This window comes from Symphalangus syndactylus, chromosome 16 (assembly GCF_028878055.3).
Source record: "Symphalangus syndactylus isolate Jambi chromosome 16, NHGRI_mSymSyn1-v2.1_pri, whole genome shotgun sequence".
Taxonomy (NCBI): domain Eukaryota; kingdom Metazoa; phylum Chordata; class Mammalia; order Primates; family Hylobatidae; genus Symphalangus; species Symphalangus syndactylus.
This window is the reverse complement of record NC_072438.2, coordinates 56,671,932-56,692,722: the sequence shown is the minus strand read 5'-3', so window position 1 is coordinate 56,692,722 and position 20,791 is coordinate 56,671,932.

Genomic DNA, 20,791 nt, shown 5'->3' with positions numbered 1-20,791 from the left:
TGTCCACTTGCAGTTCCTAAAGAAAGAGTGTTTCAGAACTGCTCTATCAAAGGTAAGCCGCAATTCTCTTAGTTGAATGCACTGAACAGAAAGAAGTTTCGCAGAGTGGTTCCGTGTAGTTTTTATTTGAAGATATTCCTTTCTCCACTACAGGCCCCTTAGCAAACTGAATGTCCACTTGCAGTTTCTACAGAAAGAGTGTTTCAGTACAGCTCAATAAAAAGTAAGCCTCAACACTGCTAGTTGAATGTACAGAGCAGAAAGAAGTTTCACAGAATGCTTCTGTGTAGTTTTATTTGAAGATATTCCTTTTTCCACTATAGGCCCCTTTGCACTCTGAATGTCCACTTGCTGTTTCTTCAAAAAGAGTGTTTCAGAACTGCCCTATCAAATGTAAGCTTCAATTCAGTTAGTTGAATGCACTGAACAGAAAGAAGTTTCGCAGAATGTTTCTGTGTAGTTTTTATTTTAAGTTATTTCTTTTTCCAGTATAGACCCCTTTGTGCTCGGAAAGTCTACCTGCAGTTTCTACACAAAGATTGTTTCACAACTGCTCAATCTAGAGGAAGGTTCAACTCTGTTAGTTGAATGCACTGAACAGAGAGAAGTTTCACAGAATGCTTATGTGTAGTTTTTATTTGAAGATATTCCTTTTTCCACTATAGGCAACTTAGTGCTCCGAATGTCCACATGCAGTTTATACAGAAAGAGTGTTTCAGAAATTCTAAACCAAAGGGAGCTTCAACTCTCTTAGTTGAATGCACAGAACAGAAAGAAGTTTCACAGAATGCTTCTGTGTAGTTTTTATTTGAAGGTATTCCTTTTTCCACTATTGTCCCGTTAGCGATCCGAATGTCCACTTGCAGTTGCTACGGAAAGAGTGTTTCAGAACTGCTCTTTCAAAAGTAAGGTTCAGATCTGTTAGTTGAATGCACTGAACAGAAAGAAGTTTCGCATAAAGTTTCTGTGTAGTTTTTATTTGAAGATATTCCTTTTTCCCCTATAGGCCCCTTTGCACTCTGAATGTCCACTTGCTGTTCCTTCAGAAAGAGTGTTTCAGAACTGCTGAATCAAAAGTAAGGTTCAACTCTGTTAGTTGAATGCAAAGAACAGAAAGATGTTTCTCAGAATGCTTCCGTGTAGTTTTTATTTGAAGATATTCCTTTTTCCACTACAGTCCCCTTAGCGATCAGAATGTCCACTTGCAGTTTCTACGGAAAGAGTGTTTCAGAACTGCTCTATCAAATGTAAGCTTCAATTCAGTTAGTTGAATGCACTGAACAGGAAGAAGTTTCGCAGAATGTTTCTGTGTAGTTTTTATTTTAAGTTATTTCTTTTTCCAGTATAGGCCTCTTAGCGCTCAGAAAGTCAACCTGCAGTTTCTACACAAAGAGTGTTTCACAACTGCTCAATCTAAAGGAAGGTTCAACTCTGTTAGTTGAATGCACGGAACAGAGAGAAGTTTCACAGAATGCTTTTGTGTAGTTTTTATTTGAAGACATTCCTTTTTCCACTATAGGCCCCTTTTCACTCTGAATGTCCACTTGCAGTTTCCACAGAAAGAGTGTTTCAGAACTGCTCAATCAAGAGTGAGGTTCAACTCTGTTAGTTGAATGCACAGAACAGAAAGAAGTTTCGCAGAATGCTTCCGTGTAGTTTTTATTTGAAGATACTCCTTTTTCCACTATTGTCCCGTTAGCGCTCAGAATGTCCACTTGCAGTTTCTACATAAGAGTGTTTCAGAACTGCTCAATGAAAAGTAAGGTTCAACTCTGTTAGTGGAATGCACATAAGAGAAGGAAGTTTCAGAGAAATCTTCTGTGTAGTTTTTATTTGAAGATATTCCTTTTTCCACTGTAGGCCCCTTAGCACTATGAATGTCCATTTGCTGTTTCTACAGAAAGAGTGTCTCAGAACTGCTCTATCAAAAGTAAGGTTCAGTTCTGTTAGTTGAATGCACTGAACAGAAAGAAGTTTCACAGACTGTTTCTCTGTCGTTGTTATTAGAGGTTATAACTTTTTCCACTATATTCCCCTTAGCGGTCTGAATGTCCACCTGCAGTTTCTACAGAAAGAGTGTTTCATAACTGCTCAATCAAATGTAAGGTTCAACTCCGTTAGTTGAATGCAGAGAATGGAAAGAAGTTTCACAGAATGCTTCAGTGTAGTTTTATTTGAAGATACGCCTTTTTCCAGTACAGGCCCCTTAGCGCTCAGAATGTCCACATGCAGCTTCTACAGAAAGAGTGTTTCAGAGCTGCACAATCAAAAGTAAGCTTCAACTCTGTTAGTTGAATGCTCAGAACAGAAAGAAGTTTCGCAGAATGCTCCTGTGTAGTTTTTATTTGAAGATATTCCTTTTTCCACTATAGTGCCTTTAGCAATCCGAATGTCCACTTACAGTTTCTACGGAAAGAGTGTTCCAGAACTGCTCTATCCAAAGAAAGCTTCAATTCTGTTAGTTGCACTGAACAGAAAGAAGTTTCACAGAATGCTCCTGTGTAGTTTTTATTTGAAGATATTTCTTTTTCCACTATAGGCCCTTTAGCGCTCCGAAAGTCCACCTGCAGTTTCTACAGAAAGAGTGTTTCACAACTGCTCAATCAAAAGTAAGGTTCAACTCTGTTAGTTGACTGTACAGAACAGAAAGTAGTTCCACAGAATGATTCTGTGTAGTTTTTATCTGAAGATAGTCCATTTTCCACTATTGGCTCCTTAGCCCACAGACTGTCTACTTGCAGTTTGCACAGAAAGATTGTTTCCGAACTGCTCAATCAAAAGTGAGGTTCAACTCTGTTAGTTGAGTGCACAGAACAGAAAGAAGTTTCACAGAATGCTTCCGTGTAGTTTTTATTTGAAGATATTCTTTTTTGCACTATTGTCCCGTTAGCGATCTGAATGTCCACTTGCAGTTGCTACGGAAAGAGTGTTTCAGAACTGCTCTATAAAAAGTAAGCTTCAGATCTGTTAGTTGAATGCACTGAACAGAAAGAAGTTTCGCATAATTCTTCTGTGTAGTTTTTATTTGAATATATTCCTTTTTCCACTATAGGCCCCTTTGCACTCTGAATGTCCACTTGCTGTTTCTTCAGAAAGAGTGTTTCAGAACTGCTGAATCAAAAGTAAGGATCAACTCTTTTAGTTGAATGCACAGAACAGAAAGAAGTTTCGCAGAATGCTTCCGTGTAGTTTTTATTTGAAGATATTCCTTTTTCCACTACAGTCCCCTTAGCGATCAGAATGTCCACTTGCAGTTTCTACGGAAAGAGTGTTTCAGAACTGCTCTATCAAATGTAAGCTTCAATTCAGTTAGTTGAATGCACTGAACAGAAAGAAGTTTCGCCAAATGTTTCTGTGTAGTTTTTATTTTAAGTTAATTCTTTTTCCAGTATAGGCCCCTTAGCGCTCCGAAAGTCTACCTGCAGTTTCTACAGAAAGAGTGTTTCACAACTGCTCAATCTAAAAGAAGGTTCAACTCTGTTAGTTGAATACACAGAACAGAAAGAAGTTTCACAGATTGCTTCTGTGTCTTTTTTATTTGAGCTTATTCCTTTTTCCACTATAGGCCACGTAGTGCTCCAAATGTCCACTTGCAGTTCCTACAGAAAGAGTGTTTCAGAACTGCTCTATCAAAGGTAAGCCGCAATTCTCTTAGTTGAATGCACTGAACAGAAAGAAGTTTCGCAGAGTGCTTCCGTGTAGTTTTTATTTGAAGATATTCCTTTTTCCACTACAGGCCCCTTAGCAAACTGAATGTCCACTTGCAGTTTCTACAGAAAGAGTGTTTCAGTACAGCTCAATAAAAAGTAAGCCTCAACTCTGCTAGTTGAATGTACAGAGCAGAAAGAAGTTTCACAGAATGCTTCTGTGTAGTTTTTATTTGCAGATATTCCTTTTTCCACTATAGGCCCCTTTGCACTCTGAATGTCCACTTGCTGTTTCTTCAAAAAGAGTGTTTCAGAACTGCCCTATCAAATGTAAGCTTCAATTCAGTTAGTTGAATGCACTGAACAGAAAGAAGTTTCGCAGAATGTTTCTGTGTAGTTTTTATTTTAAGTTATTTCTTTTTCCAGTATAGGCCCCTTAGCGCTCAGAAAGTCTACCTGCAGTTTCTACACAAAGAGTGTTTCACAACTGCTCAATCTAAAGGAAGGTTCAACTCTGTTAGTTGAATGCACGGAACAGAGAGAAGTTTCGCAGAATGCTTTTGTGTAGTTTTTATTTGAAGATATTCCTTTTTCCACTATAGTCCCCTTAGCGATCTGAATGTCCACTTGCAGTTGCTAGGGAAAGAGTGTTTCAGAACTGCTCTATCAAAAGTAAGCTTCAGATCTGTTAGTTGAATGCACTGAACAGAAAGAAGTTTCGCATAATTCTTCTGTGTAGTTTTTATTTGAATATATTCCTTTTTCCACTATAGGCCCCTTTGCACTCTGAATGTCCACTTGCTGTTTCTTCAGAAAGAGTGTTTCAGAACTGCTGAATCAAAAGTAAGGATCAACTCTTTTAGTTGAATGCACAGAACAGAAAGAAGTTTCGCAGAATGCTTCCGTGTAGTTTTTATTTGAAGATATTCCTTTTTCCACTACAGTCCCCTTAGCGATCAGAATGTCCACTTGCAGTTTCTACGGAAAGAGTGTTTCAGAACTGCTCTATCAAATGTAAGCTTCAATTCAGTTAGTTGAATGCACTGAACAGGAAGAAGTTTCCAGAATATTTCTGTGTAGTTTTTATTTTAAGTTATTTCTTTTTCCAGTATAGGCCCCTTAGCACACAGAAAGTCTACCTGCAGTTTCTACACAAAGAGTGTTTCACAACTGCTCAATCTAAAGGAAGGTTCAACTCTGTTAGTTGAATGCACGGAACAGAGAGAAGTTTCACAGAATGCTTTTGTGTAGTTTTTATTTGAAGATATTCCTTTTTCCACTATAGGCCCCTTTTCACTCTGAATGTCCACTTGCAGTTTCTACAGAAAGAGTGTTTCAGAACTGCTCAATCAACAGTGAGGTTCAACTCTGTTAGTTGAATGCACAGAATAGAAAGAAGTTTCGCAGAATGCTTCCGTGTAGTTTTTATTTGAAGATACTCCTTTTTCCACTATTGTCCCATTAGCGCTCAGAATGTCCACTTGCAGTTTCTACATAAGAGTGTTTCAGAACTGCTCAATGAAAAGTAAGGTTCAACTCTGTTAGTGGAATGCACATAAGAGAAGGAAGTTTCAGAGAAATCTTCTGTGTAGTTTTTATTTGAAGATATTCCTTTTTCCACTGTAGCCCACTTAGCACTATTAATGTCCATTTGCTGTTTCTACGGAAAGAGTGTCTCAGAACTGCTCTATCAAAAGTAAGGTTCAGTTCTGTTAGTTGAATGCACTGAACAGAAAGAAGTTTCACAGACTGTTTCTCTGTCGTTGTTATTAGAGGTTATAACTTTTTCCACTATATTCCCCTTAGCGGTCTGAATGTCCACCTGCAGTTTCTACAGAAAGAGTGTTTCATAACTGCTCAATCAAATGTAAGGTTCAACTCCGATAGTTGAATGCAGAGAACGGAAAGAAGTTTCACAGAATGCTTCAGTGTAGTTTTATTTGAAGATACGCCTTTTTCCAGTACAGGCCCCTTAGCGCTCAGAATGTCCACATGCAGCTTCTACAGAAAGAGTGTTTCAGAGCTGCACAATCAAAAGTAAGCTTCAACTCTGTTAGTTGAATGCTCAGAACAGAAAGAATTTTCGCAGAATGCTCCTGTGTAGTTTTTATTTGAAGATATTCCTTTTTCCACTATAGTGCCTTTAGCAATCCGAATGTCCACTTACAGTTTCTACGGAAAGAGTGTTCCAGAACTGCTCTATCCAAAGAAAGCTTCAATTCTGTTAGTTGAATGCACTGAACAGAAAGAAGTTTCACAGAATGCTCCTGTGTAGTTTTTATTTGAAGATATTTCTTTTTCCACTATAGGCCCTTTAGCGCTCCGAAAGTCCACCTGCAGTTTCTACAGAAAGAGTGTTTCACAACTGCTCAATCAAAAGTAAGGTTCAACTCTGTTAGTTGACTGTACAGAACAGAAAGTATTTCCACAGAATGATTCTGTGTAGTTTTTATCTGAAGATAGTCCATTTTCCACTATTGGCTCCTTAGCCCACAGAATGTCTACTTGCAGTTTGCACAGAAAGATTGTTTCCGAACTGCTCAATCAAAAGTGAGGTTCAACTCTGTTAGTTGAATGCACTGAACAGAGAGAAGTTTCGCAGAATGCTTCCGTGTAGTTTTTATTTGAAGATATTCCTTTTTCCACTATAGTCCCCTTAGCGATCTGAATGTCCACTTGCAGTTTCTACGGAAAGAGTGTTTCAGAACTGCTCTATCAAATGTAAGCTTCAATTCAGTTAGTTGAATGCACTGAACAGAAAGAAGTTTCGCCAAATGTTTCTGTGTAGTTTTTATTTTAAGTTATTTCTTTTTCCAGTATATGCCCCTTAGCGCTCGGAAAGTCTACCTGCAGTTTCTACAGAAAGAGTGTTTCACAACTGCTCAATCTAAAGGAAGTTTCAACTCTGTTAGTTGAATACACAGAACAGAAAGAAGTTTCACAGATTGCTTCTGTCTCTTTTTTATTTGAGCTTATTCCTTTTTCCACTATAGGCCGCGTAGTGCTCCAAATGTCCACTTGCAGTTCCTAAAGAAAGAGTGTTTCAGAACTGCTCTATCAAAGGTAAGCCGCAATTCTCTTAGTTGAATGCACTGAACAGAAAGAAGTTTCGCAGAGTGGTTCCGTGTAGTTTTTATTTGAAGATATTCCTTTCTCCACTACAGGCCCCTTAGCAAACTGAATGTCCACTTGCAGTTTCTACAGAAAGAGTGTTTCAGTACAGCTCAATAAAAAGTAAGCCTCAACACTGCTAGTTGAATGTACAGAGCAGAAAGAAGTTTCACAGAATGCTTCTGTGTAGTTTTATTTGAAGATATTCCTTTTTCCACTATAGGCCCCTTTGCACTCTGAATGTCCACTTGCTGTTTCTTCAAAAAGAGTGTTTCAGAACTGCCCTATCAAATGTAAGCTTCAATTCAGTTAGTTGAATGCACTGAACAGAAAGAAGTTTCGCAGAATGTTTCTGTGTAGTTTTTATTTTAAGTTATTTCTTTTTCCAGTATAGACCCCTTTGTGCTCGGAAAGTCTACCTGCAGTTTCTACACAAAGATTGTTTCACAACTGCTCAATCTAGAGGAAGGTTCAACTCTGTTAGTTGAATGCACTGAACAGAGAGAAGTTTCACAGAATGCTTATGTGTAGTTTTTATTTGAAGATATTCCTTTTTCCACTATAGGCAACTTAGTGCTCCGAATGTCCACATGCAGTTTATACAGAAAGAGTGTTTCAGAAATTCTAAACCAAAGGGAGCTTCAACTCTCTTAGTTGAATGCACAGAACAGAAAGAAGTTTCACAGAATGCTTCTGTGTAGTTTTTATTTGAAGGTATTCCTTTTTCCACTATTGTCCCGTTAGCGATCCGAATGTCCACTTGCAGTTGCTACGGAAAGAGTGTTTCAGAACTGCTCTTTCAAAAGTAAGGTTCAGATCTGTTAGTTGAATGCACTGAACAGAAAGAAGTTTCGCATAAAGTTTCTGTGTAGTTTTTATTTGAAGATATTCCTTTTTCCCCTATAGGCCCCTTTGCACTCTGAATGTCCACTTGCTGTTCCTTCAGAAAGAGTGTTTCAGAACTGCTGAATCAAAAGTAAGGTTCAACTCTGTTAGTTGAATGCAAAGAACAGAAAGATGTTTCTCAGAATGCTTCCGTGTAGTTTTTATTTGAAGATATTCCTTTTTCCACTACAGTCCCCTTAGCGATCAGAATGTCCACTTGCAGTTTCTACGGAAAGAGTGTTTCAGAACTGCTCTATCAAATGTAAGCTTCAATTCAGTTAGTTGAATGCACTGAACAGGAAGAAGTTTCGCAGAATGTTTCTGTGTAGTTTTTATTTTAAGTTATTTCTTTTTCCAGTATAGGCCTCTTAGCGCTCAGAAAGTCAACCTGCAGTTTCTACACAAAGAGTGTTTCACAACTGCTCAATCTAAAGGAAGGTTCAACTCTGTTAGTTGAATGCACGGAACAGAGAGAAGTTTCACAGAATGCTTTTGTGTAGTTTTTATTTGAAGACATTCCTTTTTCCACTATAGGCCCCTTTTCACTCTGAATGTCCACTTGCAGTTTCCACAGAAAGAGTGTTTCAGAACTGCTCAATCAAGAGTGAGGTTCAACTCTGTTAGTTGAATGCACAGAACAGAAAGAAGTTTCGCAGAATGCTTCCGTGTAGTTTTTATTTGAAGATACTCCTTTTTCCACTATTGTCCCGTTAGCGCTCAGAATGTCCACTTGCAGTTTCTACATAAGAGTGTTTCAGAACTGCTCAATGAAAAGTAAGGTTCAACTCTGTTAGTGGAATGCACATAAGAGAAGGAAGTTTCAGAGAAATCTTCTGTGTAGTTTTTATTTGAAGATATTCCTTTTTCCACTGTAGGCCCCTTAGCACTATGAATGTCCATTTGCTGTTTCTACAGAAAGAGTGTCTCAGAACTGCTCTATCAAAAGTAAGGTTCAGTTCTGTTAGTTGAATGCACTGAACAGAAAGAAGTTTCACAGACTGTTTCTCTGTCGTTGTTATTAGAGGTTATAACTTTTTCCACTATATTCCCCTTAGCGGTCTGAATGTCCACCTGCAGTTTCTACAGAAAGAGTGTTTCATAACTGCTCAATCAAATGTAAGGTTCAACTCCGTTAGTTGAATGCAGAGAACGGAAAGAAGTTTCACAGAATGCTTCAGTGTAGTTTTATTTGAAGATACGCCTTTTTCCAGTACAGGCCCCTTAGCGCTCAGAATGTCCACATGCAGCTTCTACAGAAAGAGTGTTTCAGAGCTGCACAATCAAAAGTAAGCTTCAACTCTGTTAGTTGAATGCTCAGAACAGAAAGAAGTTTCGCAGAATGCTCCTGTGTAGTTTTTATTTGAAGATATTCCATTTTCCACTATAGTGCCTTTAGCAATCCGAATGTCCACTTACAGTTTCTACGGAAAGAGTGTTCCAGAACTGCTCTATCCAAAGAAAGCTTCAATTCTGTTAGTCGAATGCACTGAACAGAAAGAAGTTTCACAGAATGCTCCTGTGTAGTTTTTATTTGAAGATATTTCTTTTTCCACTATAGGCCCTTTAGCGCTCCGAAAGTCCACCTGCAGTTTCTACAGAAAGAGTGTTTCACAACTGCTCAATCAAAAGTAAGGTTCAACTCTGTTAGTTGACTGTACAGAACAGAAAGTAGTTCCACAGAATGATTCTGTGTAGTTTTTATCTGAAGATAGTCCATTTTCCACTATTGGCTCCTTAGCCCACAGAATGTCTACTTGCAGTTTGCACAGAAAGATTGTTTCCGAACTGCTCAATCAAAAGTGAGGTTCAACTCTGTTAGTTGAGTGCACAGAACAGAAAGAAGTTTCACAGAATGCTTCCGTGTAGTTTTTATTTGAAGATATTCTTTTTTGCACTATTGTCCCGTTAGCGATCTGAATGTCCACTTGCAGTTGCTACGGAAAGAGTGTTTCAGAACTGCTCTATCAAAAGTAAGCTTCAGATCTGTTAGTTGAATGCACTGAACAGAAAGAAGTTTCGCATAATTCTTCTGTGTAGTTTTTATTTGAATATATTCCTTTTTCCACTATAGGCCCCTTTGCACTCTGAATGTCCACTTGCTGTTTCTTCAGAAAGAGTGTTTCAGAACTGCTGAATCAAAAGTAAGGATCAACTCTTTTAGTTGAATGCACAGAACAGAAAGAAGTTTCGCAGAATGCTTCCGTGTAGTTTTTATTTGAAGATATTCCTTTTTCCACTACAGTCCCCTTAGCGATCAGAATGTCCACTTGCAGTTTCTACGGAAAGAGTGTTTCAGAACTGCTCTATCAAATGTAAGCTTCAATTCAGTTAGTTGAATGCACTGAACAGAAAGAAGTTTCGCCAAATGTTTCTGTGTAGTTTTTATTTTAAGTTAATTCTTTTTCCAGTATAGGCCCCTTAGCGCTCCGAAAGTCTACCTGCAGTTTCTACAGAAAGAGTGTTTCACAACTGCTCAATCTAAAAGAAGGTTCAACTCTGTTAGTTGAATACACAGAACAGAAAGAAGTTTCACAGATTGCTTCTGTGTCTTTTTTATTTGAGCTTATTCCTTTTTCCACTATAGGCCACGTAGTGCTCCAAATGTCCACTTGCAGTTCCTACAGAAAGAGTGTTTCAGAACTGCTCTATCAAAGGTAAGCCGCAATTCTCTTAGTTGAATGCACTGAACAGAAAGAAGTTTCGCAGAGTGCTTCCGTGTAGTTTTTATTTGAAGATATTCCTTTTTCCACTACAGGCCCCTTAGCAAACTGAATGTCCACTTGCAGTTTCTACAGAAAGAGTGTTTCAGTACAGCTCAATAAAAAGTATGCCTCAACTCTGCTAGTTGAATGTACAGAGCAGAAAGAAGTTTCACAGAATGCTTCTGTGTAGTTTTTATTTGCAGATATTCCTTTTTCCACTATAGGCCCCTTTGCACTCTGAATGTCCACTTGCTGTTTCTTCAAAAAGAGTGTTTCAGAACTGCCCTATCAAATGTAAGCTTCAATTCAGTTAGTTGAATGCACTGAACAGAAAGAAGTTTCGCAGAATGTTTCTGTGTAGTTTTTATTTTAAGTTATTTCTTTTTCCAGTATAGGCCCCTTAGCGCTCAGAAAGTCTACCTGCAGTTTCTACACAAAGAGTGTTTCACAACTGCTCAATCTAAAGGAAGGTTCAACTCTGTTAGTTGAATGCACGGAACAGAGAGAAGTTTCGCAGAATGCTTTTGTGTAGTTTTTATTTGAAGATATTCCTTTTTCCACTATAGTCCCCTTAGCGATCTGAATGTCCACTTGCAGTTGCTAGGGAAAGAGTGTTTCAGAACTGCTCTATCAAAAGTAAGCTTCAGATCTGTTAGTTGAATGCACTGAACAGAAAGAAGTTTCGCATAATTCTTCTGTGTAGTTTTTATTTGAATATATTCCTTTTTCCACTATAGGCCCCTTTGCACTCTGAATGTCCACTTGCTGTTTCTTCAGAAAGAGTGTTTCAGAACTGCTGAATCAAAAGTAAGGATCAACTCTTTTAGTTGAATGCACAGAACAGAAAGAAGTTTCGCAGAATGCTTCCGTGTAGTTTTTATTTGAAGATATTCCTTTTTCCACTACAGTCCCCTTAGCGATCAGAATGTCCACTTGCAGTTTCTACGGAAAGAGTGTTTCAGAACTGCTCTATCAAATGTAAGCTTCAATTCAGTTAGTTGAATGCACTGAACAGGAAGAAGTTTCGCAGAATGTTTCTGTGTAGTTTTTATTTTAAGTTATTTCTTTTTCCAGTATAGGCCTCTTAGCGCTCAGAAAGTCAACCTGCAGTTTCTACACAAAGAGTGTTTCACAACTGCTCAATCTAAAGGAAGGTTCAACTCTGTTAGTTGAATGCACGGAACAGAGAGAAGTTTCACAGAATGCTTTTGTGTAGTTTTTATTTGAAGACATTCCTTTTTCCACTATAGGCCCCTTTTCACTCTGAATGTCCACTTGCAGTTTCCACAGAAAGAGTGTTTCAGAACTGCTCAATCAAGAGTGAGGTTCAACTCTGTTAGTTGAATGCACAGAACAGAAAGAAGTTTCGCAGAATGCTTCCGTGTAGTTTTTATTTGAAGATACTCCTTTTTCCACTATTGTCCCGTTAGCGCTCAGAATGTCCACTTGCAGTTTCTACATAAGAGTGTTTCAGAACTGCTCAATGAAAAGTAAGGTTCAACTCTGTTAGTGGAATGCACATAAGAGAAGGAAGTTTCAGAGAAATCTTCTGTGTAGTTTTTATTTGAAGATATTCCTTTTTCCACTGTAGGCCCCTTAGCACTATGAATGTCCATTTGCTGTTTCTACAGAAAGAGTGTCTCAGAACTGCTCTATCAAAAGTAAGGTTCAGTTCTGTTAGTTGAATGCACTGAACAGAAAGAAGTTTCACAGACTGTTTCTCTGTCGTTGTTATTAGAGGTTATAACTTTTTCCACTATATTCCCCTTAGCGGTCTGAATGTCCACCTGCAGTTTCTACAGAAAGAGTGTTTCATAACTGCTCAATCAAATGTAAGGTTCAACTCCGTTAGTTGAATGCAGAGAACGGAAAGAAGTTTCACAGAATGCTTCAGTGTAGTTTTATTTGAAGATACGCCTTTTTCCAGTACAGGCCCCTTAGCGCTCAGAATGTCCACATGCAGCTTCTACAGAAAGAGTGTTTCAGAGCTGCACAATCAAAAGTAAGCTTCAACTCTGTTAGTTGAATGCTCAGAACAGAAAGAAGTTTCGCAGAATGCTCCTGTGTAGTTTTTATTTGAAGATATTCCTTTTTCCACTATAGTGCCTTTAGCAATCCGAATGTCCACTTACAGTTTCTACGGAAAGAGTGTTCCAGAACTGCTCTATCCAAAGAAAGCTTCAATTCTGTTAGTCGAATGCACTGAACAGAAAGAAGTTTCACAGAATGCTCCTGTGTAGTTTTTATTTGAAGATATTTCTTTTTCCACTATAGGCCCTTTAGCGCTCCGAAAGTCCACCTGCAGTTTCTACAGAAAGAGTGTTTCACAACTGCTCAATCAAAAGTAAGGTTCAACTCTGTTAGTTGACTGTACAGAACAGAAAGTAGTTCCACAGAATGATTCTGTGTAGTTTTTATCTGAAGATAGTCCATTTTCCACTATTGGCTCCTTAGCCCACAGAATGTCTACTTGCAGTTTGCACAGAAAGATTGTTTCCGAACTGCTCAATCAAAAGTGAGGTTCAACTCTGTTAGTTGAGTGCACAGAACAGAAAGAAGTTTCACAGAATGCTTCCGTGTAGTTTTTATTTGAAGATATTCTTTTTTGCACTATTGTCCCGTTAGCGATCTGAATGTCCACTTGCAGTTGCTACGGAAAGAGTGTTTCAGAACTGCTCTATAAAAAGTAAGCTTCAGATCTGTTAGTTGAATGCACTGAACAGAAAGAAGTTTCGCATAATTCTTCTGTGTAGTTTTTATTTGAATATATTCCTTTTTCCACTATAGGCCCCTTTGCACTCTGAATGTCCACTTGCTGTTTCTTCAGAAAGAGTGTTTCAGAACTGCTGAATCAAAAGTAAGGATCAACTCTTTTAGTTGAATGCACAGAACAGAAAGAAGTTTCGCAGAATGCTTCCGTGTAGTTTTTATTTGAAGATATTCCTTTTTCCACTACAGTCCCCTTAGCGATCAGAATGTCCACTTGCAGTTTCTACGGAAAGAGTGTTTCAGAACTGCTCTATCAAATGTAAGCTTCAATTCAGTTAGTTGAATGCACTGAACAGAAAGAAGTTTCGCCAAATGTTTCTGTGTAGTTTTTATTTTAAGTTAATTCTTTTTCCAGTATAGGCCCCTTAGCGCTCCGAAAGTCTACCTGCAGTTTCTACAGAAAGAGTGTTTCACAACTGCTCAATCTAAAAGAAGGTTCAACTCTGTTAGTTGAATACACAGAACAGAAAGAAGTTTCACAGATTGCTTCTGTGTCTTTTTTATTTGAGCTTATTCCTTTTTCCACTATAGGCCACGTAGTGCTCCAAATGTCCACTTGCAGTTCCTACAGAAAGAGTGTTTCAGAACTGCTCTATCAAAGGTAAGCCGCAATTCTCTTAGTTGAATGCACTGAACAGAAAGAAGTTTCGCAGAGTGCTTCCGTGTAGTTTTTATTTGAAGATATTCCTTTTTCCACTACAGGCCCCTTAGCAAACTGAATGTCCACTTGCAGTTTCTACAGAAAGAGTGTTTCAGTACAGCTCAATAAAAAGTAAGCCTCAACTCTGCTAGTTGAATGTACAGAGCAGAAAGAAGTTTCACAGAATGCTTCTGTGTAGTTTTTATTTGCAGATATTCCTTTTTCCACTATAGGCCCCTTTGCACTCTGAATGTCCACTTGCTGTTTCTTCAAAAAGAGTGTTTCAGAACTGCCCTATCAAATGTAAGCTTCAATTCAGTTAGTTGAATGCACTGAACAGAAAGAAGTTTCGCAGAATGTTTCTGTGTAGTTTTTATTTTAAGTTATTTCTTTTTCCAGTATAGGCCCCTTAGCGCTCAGAAAGTCTACCTGCAGTTTCTACACAAAGAGTGTTTCACAACTGCTCAATCTAAAGGAAGGTTCAACTCTGTTAGTTGAATGCACGGAACAGAGAGAAGTTTCGCAGAATGCTTTTGTGTAGTTTTTATTTGAAGATATTCCTTTTTCCACTATAGTCCCCTTAGCGATCTGAATGTCCACTTGCAGTTGCTAGGGAAAGAGTGTTTCAGAACTGCTCTATCAAAAGTAAGCTTCAGATCTGTTAGTTGAATGCACTGAACAGAAAGAAGTTTCGCATAATTCTTCTGTGTAGTTTTTATTTGAATATATTCCTTTTTCCACTATAGGCCCCTTTGCACTCTGAATGTCCACTTGCTGTTTCTTCAGAAAGAGTGTTTCAGAACTGCTGAATCAAAAGTAAGGATCAACTCTTTTAGTTGAATGCACAGAACAGAAAGAAGTTTCGCAGAATGCTTCCGTGTAGTTTTTATTTGAAGATATTCCTTTTTCCACTACAGTCCCCTTAGCGATCAGAATGTCCACTTGCAGTTTCTACGGAAAGAGTGTTTCAGAACTGCTCTATCAAATGTAAGCTTCAATTCAGTTAGTTGAATGCACTGAACAGGAAGAAGTTTCCAGAATATTTCTGTGTAGTTTTTATTTTAAGTTATTTCTTTTTCCAGTATAGGCCCCTTAGCGCACAGAAAGTCAACCTGCAGTTTCTACACAAAGAGTGTTTCACAACTGCTCAATCTAAAGGAAGGTTCAACTCTGTTAGTTGAATGCACGGAACAGAGAGAAGTTTCACAGAATGCTTTTGTGTAGTTTTTATTTGAAGATATTCCTTTTTCCACTATAGGCCCCTTTTCACTCTGAATGTCCACTTGCAGTTTCTACAGAAAGAGTGTTTCAGAACTGCTCAATCAACAGTGAGGTTCAACTCTGTTAGTTGAATGCACAGAACAGAAAGAAGTTTCGCAGAATGCTTCCGTGTAGTTTTTATTTGAAGATACTCCTTTTTCCACTATTGTCCCGTTAGCGCTCAGAATGTCCACTTGCAGTTTCTACATAAGAGTGTTTCAGAACTGCTCAATGAAAAGTAAGGTTCAACTCTGTTAGTGGAATGCACATAAGAGAAGGAAGTTTCAGAGAAATCTTCTGTGTAGTTTTTATTTGAAGATATTCCTTTTTCCACTGTAGGCCCCTTAGCACTATGAATGTCCATTTGCTGTTTCTACAGAAAGAGTGTCTCAGAACTGCTCTATCAAAAGTAAGGTTCAGTTCTGTTAGTTGAATGCACTGAACAGAAAGAAGTTTCACAGACTGTTTCTCTGTCGTTGTTATTAGAGGTTATAACTTTTTCCACTATATTCCCCTTAGCGGTCTGAATGTCCACCTGCAGTTTCTACAGAAAGAGTGTTTCATAACTGCTCAATCAAATGTAAGGTTCAACTCCGTTAGTTGAATGCAGAGAACGGAAAGAAGTTTCACAGAATGCTTCAGTGTAGTTTTATTTGAAGATATGCCTTTTTCCAGTACAGGCCCCTTAGCGCTCAGAATGTCCACATGCAGCTTCTACAGAAAGAGTGTTTCAGAGCTGCACAATCAAAAGTAAGCTTCAACTCTGTTAGTTGAATGCTCAGAACAGAAAGAAGTTTCGCAGAATGCTCCTGTGTAGTTTTTATTTGAAGATATTCCTTTTTCCACTATAGTGCCTTTAGCAATCCGAATGTCCACTTACAGTTTCTACGGAAAGAGTGTTCCAGAACTGCTCTATCCAAAGAAAGCTTCAATTCTGTTAGTCGAATGCACTGAACAGAAAGAAGTTTCACAGAATGCTCCTGTGTAGTTTTTATTTGAAGATATTTCTTTTTCCACTATAGGCCCTTTAGCGCTCCGAAAGTCCACCTGCAGTTTCTACAGAAAGAGTGTTTCACAACTGCTCAATCAAAAGTAAGGTTCAACTCTGTTAGTTGACTGTACAGAACAGAAAGTAGTTCCACAGAATGATTCTGTGTAGTTTTTATCTGAAGATAGTCCATTTTCCACTATTGGCTCCTTAGCCCACAGAATGTCTACTTGCAGTTTGCACAGAAAGATTGTTTCCGAACTGCTCAATCAAAAGTGAGGTTCAACTCTGTTAGTTGAGTGCACAGAACAGAAAGAAGTTTCACAGAATGCTTCCGTGTAGTTTTTATTTGAAGATATTCTTTTTTGCACTATTGTCCCGTTAGCGATCTGAATGTCCACTTGCAGTTGCTACGGAAAGAGTGTTTCAGAACTGCTCTATAAAAAGTAAGCTTCAGATCTGTTAGTTGAATGCACTGAACAGAAAGAAGTTTCGCATAATTCTTCTGTGTAGTTTTTATTTGAATATATTCCTTTTTCCACTATAGGCCCCTTTGCACTCTGAATGTCCACTTGCTGTTTCTTCAGAAAGAGTGTTTCAGAACTGCTGAATCAAAAGTAAGGATCAACTCTTTTAGTTGAATGCACAGAACAGAAAGAAGTTTCGCAGAATGCTTCCGTGTAGTTTTTATTTGAAGATATTCCTTTTTCCACTACAGTCCCCTTAGCGATCAGAATGTCCACTTGCAGTTTCTACGGAAAGAGTGTTTCAGAACTGCTCTATCAAATGTAAGCTTCAATTCAGTTAGTTGAATGCACTGAACAGAAAGAAGTTTCGCCAAATGTTTCTGTGTAGTTTTTATTTTAAGTTAATTCTTTTTCCAGTATAGGCCCCTTAGCGCTCCGAAAGTCTACCTGCAGTTTCTACAGAAAGAGTGTTTCACAACTGCTCAATCTAAAAGAAGGTTCAACTCTGTTAGTTGAATACACAGAACAGAAAGAAGTTTCACAGATTGCTTCTGTGTCTTTTTTATTTGAGCTTATTCCTTTTTCCACTATAGGCCACGTAGTGCTCCAAATGTCCACTTGCAGTTCCTACAGAAAGAGTGTTTCAGAACTGCTCTATCAAAGGTAAGCCGCAATTCTCTTAGTTGAATGCACTGAACAGAAAGAAGTTTCGCAGAGTGCTTCCGTGTAGTTTTTATTTGAAGATATTCCTTTTTCCACTACAGGCCCCTTAGCAAACTGAATGTCCACTTGCAGTTTCTACAGAAAGAGTGTTTCAGTACAGCTCAATAAAAAGTAAGCCTCAACTCTGCTAGTTGAATGTACAGAGCAGAAAGAAGTTTCACAGAATGCTTCTGTGTAGTTTTTATTTGCAGATATTCCTTTTTCCACTATAGGCCCCTTTGCACTCTGAATGTCCACTTGCTGTTTCTTCAAAAAGAGTGTTTCAGAACTGCCCTATCAAATGTAAGCTTCAATTCAGTTAGTTGAATGCACTGAACAGAAAGAAGTTTCGCAGAATGTTTCTGTGTAGTTTTTATTTTAAGTTATTTCTTTTTCCAGTATAGGCCCCTTAGCGCTCAGAAAGTCTACCTGCAGTTTCTACACAAAGAGTGTTTCACAACTGCTCAATCTAAAGGAAGGTTCAACTCTGTTAGTTGAATGCACGGAACAGAGAGAAGTTTCGCAGAATGCTTTTGTGTAGTTTTTATTTGAAGATATTCCTTTTTCCACTATAGTCCCCTTAGCGATCTGAATGTCCACTTGCAGTTGCTAGGGAAAGAGTGTTTCAGAACTGCTCTATCAAAAGTAAGCTTCAGATCTGTTAGTTGAATGCACTGAACAGAAAGAAGTTTCGCATAATTCTTCTGTGTAGTTTTTATTTGAATATATTCCTTTTTCCACTATAGGCCCCTTTGCACTCTGAATGTCCACTTGCTGTTTCTTCAGAAAGAGTGTTTCAGAACTGCTGAATCAAAAGTAAGGATCAACTCTTTTAGTTGAATGCACAGAACAGAAAGAAGTTTCGCAGAATGCTTCCGTGTAGTTTTTATTTGAAGATATTCCTTTTTCCACTACAGTCCCCTTAGCGATCAGAATGTCCACTTGCAGTTTCTACGGAAAGAGTGTTTCAGAACTGCTCTATCAAATGTAAGCTTCAATTCAGTTAGTTGAATGCACTGAACAGGAAGAAGTTTCGCAGAATGTTTCTGTGTAGTTTTTATTTTAAGTTATTTCTTTTTCCAGTATAGGCCTCTTAGCGCTCAGAAAGTCAACCTGCAGTTTCTACACAAAGAGTGTTTCACAACTGCTCAATCTAAAGGAAGGTTCAACTCTGTTAGTTGAATGCACGGAACAGAGAGAAGTTTCACAGAATGCTTTTGTGTAGTTTTTATTTGAAGACATTCCTTTTTCCACTATAGGCCCCTTTTCACTCTGAATGTCCACTTGCAGTTTCCACAGAAAGAGTGTTTCAGAACTGCTCAATCAAGAGTGAGGTTCAACTCTGTTAGTTGAATGCACAGAACAGAAAGAAGTTTCGCAGAATGCTTCCGTGTAGTTTTTATTTGAAGATACTCCTTTTTCCACTATTGTCCCGTTAGCGCTCAGAATGTCCACTTGCAGTTTCTACATAAGAGTGTTTCAGAACTGCTCAATGAAAAGTAAGGTTCAACTCTGTTAGTGGAATGCACATAAGAGAAGGAAGTTTCAGAGAAATCTTCTGTGTAGTTTTTATTTGAAGATATTCCTTTTTCCACTGTAGGCCCCTTAGCACTATGAATGTCCATTTGCTGTTTCTACAGAAAGAGTGTCTCAGAACTGCTCTATCAAAAGTAAGGTTCAGTTCTGTTAGTTGAATGCACTGAACAGAAAGAAGTTTCACAGACTGTTTCTCTGTCGTTGTTATTAGAGGTTATAACTTTTTCCACTATATTCCCCTTAGCGGTCTGAATGTCCACCTGCAGTTTCTACAGAAAGAGTGTTTCATAACTGCTCAATCAAATGTAAGGTTCAACTCCGTTAGTTGAATGCAGAGAACGGAAAGAAGTTTCACAGAATGCTTCAGTGTAGTTTTATTTGAAGATACGCCTTTTTCCAGTACAGGCCCCTTAGCGCTCAGAATGTCCACATGCAGCTTCTACAGAAAGAGTGTTTCAGAGCTGCACAATCAAAAGTAAGCTTCAACTCTGTTAGTTGAATGCTCAGAACAGAAAGAAGTTTCGCAGAATGCTCCTGTGTAGTTTTTATTTGAAGATATTCCTTTTTCCACTATAGTGCCTTTAGCAATCCGAATGTCCACTTACAGTTTCTACGGAAAGAGTGTTCCAGAACTGCTCTATCCAAAGAAAGCTTCAATTCTGTTAGTTGAATGCACTGAACAGAAAGAAGTTTCACAGAATGCTCCTGTGTAGTTTTTATTTGAAGATATTTCTTTTTCCACTATAGGCCCTTTAGCGCTCCGAAAGTCCACCTGCAGTTTCTACAGAAAGAGTGTTTCACAACTGCTCAATCAAAAGTAAGGTTCAACTCTGTTAGTTGACTGTACAGAACAGAAAGTAGTTCCACAGAATGATTCTGTGTAGTTTTTATCTGAAGATAGTCCATTTTCCACTATTGGCTCCTTAGCCCACAGAATGTCTACTTGCAGTTTGCACAGAAAGATTGTTTCCGAACTGCTCAATCAAAAGTGAGGTTCAACTCTGTTAGTTGAGTGCACAGAACAGAAAGAAGTTTCACAGAATGCTTCCGTGTAGTTTTTATTTGAAGATATTCTTTTTTGCACTATTGTCCCGTTAGCGATCTGAATGTCCACTTGCAGTTGCTACGGAAAGAGTGTTTCAGAACTGCTCTATAAAAAGTAAGCTTCAGATCTGTTAGTTGAATGCACTGAACAGAAAGAAGTTTCGCATAATTCTTCTGTGTAGTTTTTATTTGAATATATTCCTTTTTCCACTATAGGCCCCTTTGCACTCTGAATGTCCACTTGCTGTTTCTTCAGAAAGAGTGTTTCAGAACTGCTGAATCAAAAGTAAGGATCAACTCTTTTAGTTGAATGCACAGAACAGAAAGAAGTTTCGCAGAATGCTTCCGTGTAGTTTTTATTTGAAGATATTCCTTTTTCCACTACAGTCCCCTTAGCGATCAGAATGTCCACTTGCAGTTTCTACGGAAAGAGTGTTTCAGAACTGCTCTATCAAATGTAAGCTTCAATTCAGTTAGTTGAATGCACTGAACAGAAAGAAGTTTCGCCAAATGTTTCTGTGTAGTTTTTATTTTAAGTTAATTCTTTTTCCAGTATAGGCCCCTTAGCGCTCCGAAAGTCTACCTGCAGTTTCTACAGAAAGAGTGTTTCACAACTGCTCAATCTAAAAGAAGGTTCAACTCTGTTAGTTGAATACACAGAACAGAAAGAAGTTTCACAGATTGCTTCTGTGTCTTTTTTATTTGAGCTTATTCCTTTTTCCACTATAGGCCACGTAGTGCTCCAAATGTCCACTTGCAGTTCCTACAGAAAGAGTGTTTCAGAACTGCTCTATCAAAGGTAAGCCGCAATTCTCTTAGTTGAATGCACTGAACAGAAAGAAGTTTCGCAGAGTGCTTCCGTGTAGTTTTTATTTGAAGATATTCCTTTTTCCACTACAGGCCCCTTAGCAAACTGAATGTCCACTTGCAGTTTCTACAGAAAGAGTGTTTCAGTACAGCTCAATAAAAAGTAAGCCTCAACTCTGCTAGTTGAATGTACAGAGCAGAAAGAAGTTTCACAGAATGCTTCTGTGTAGTTT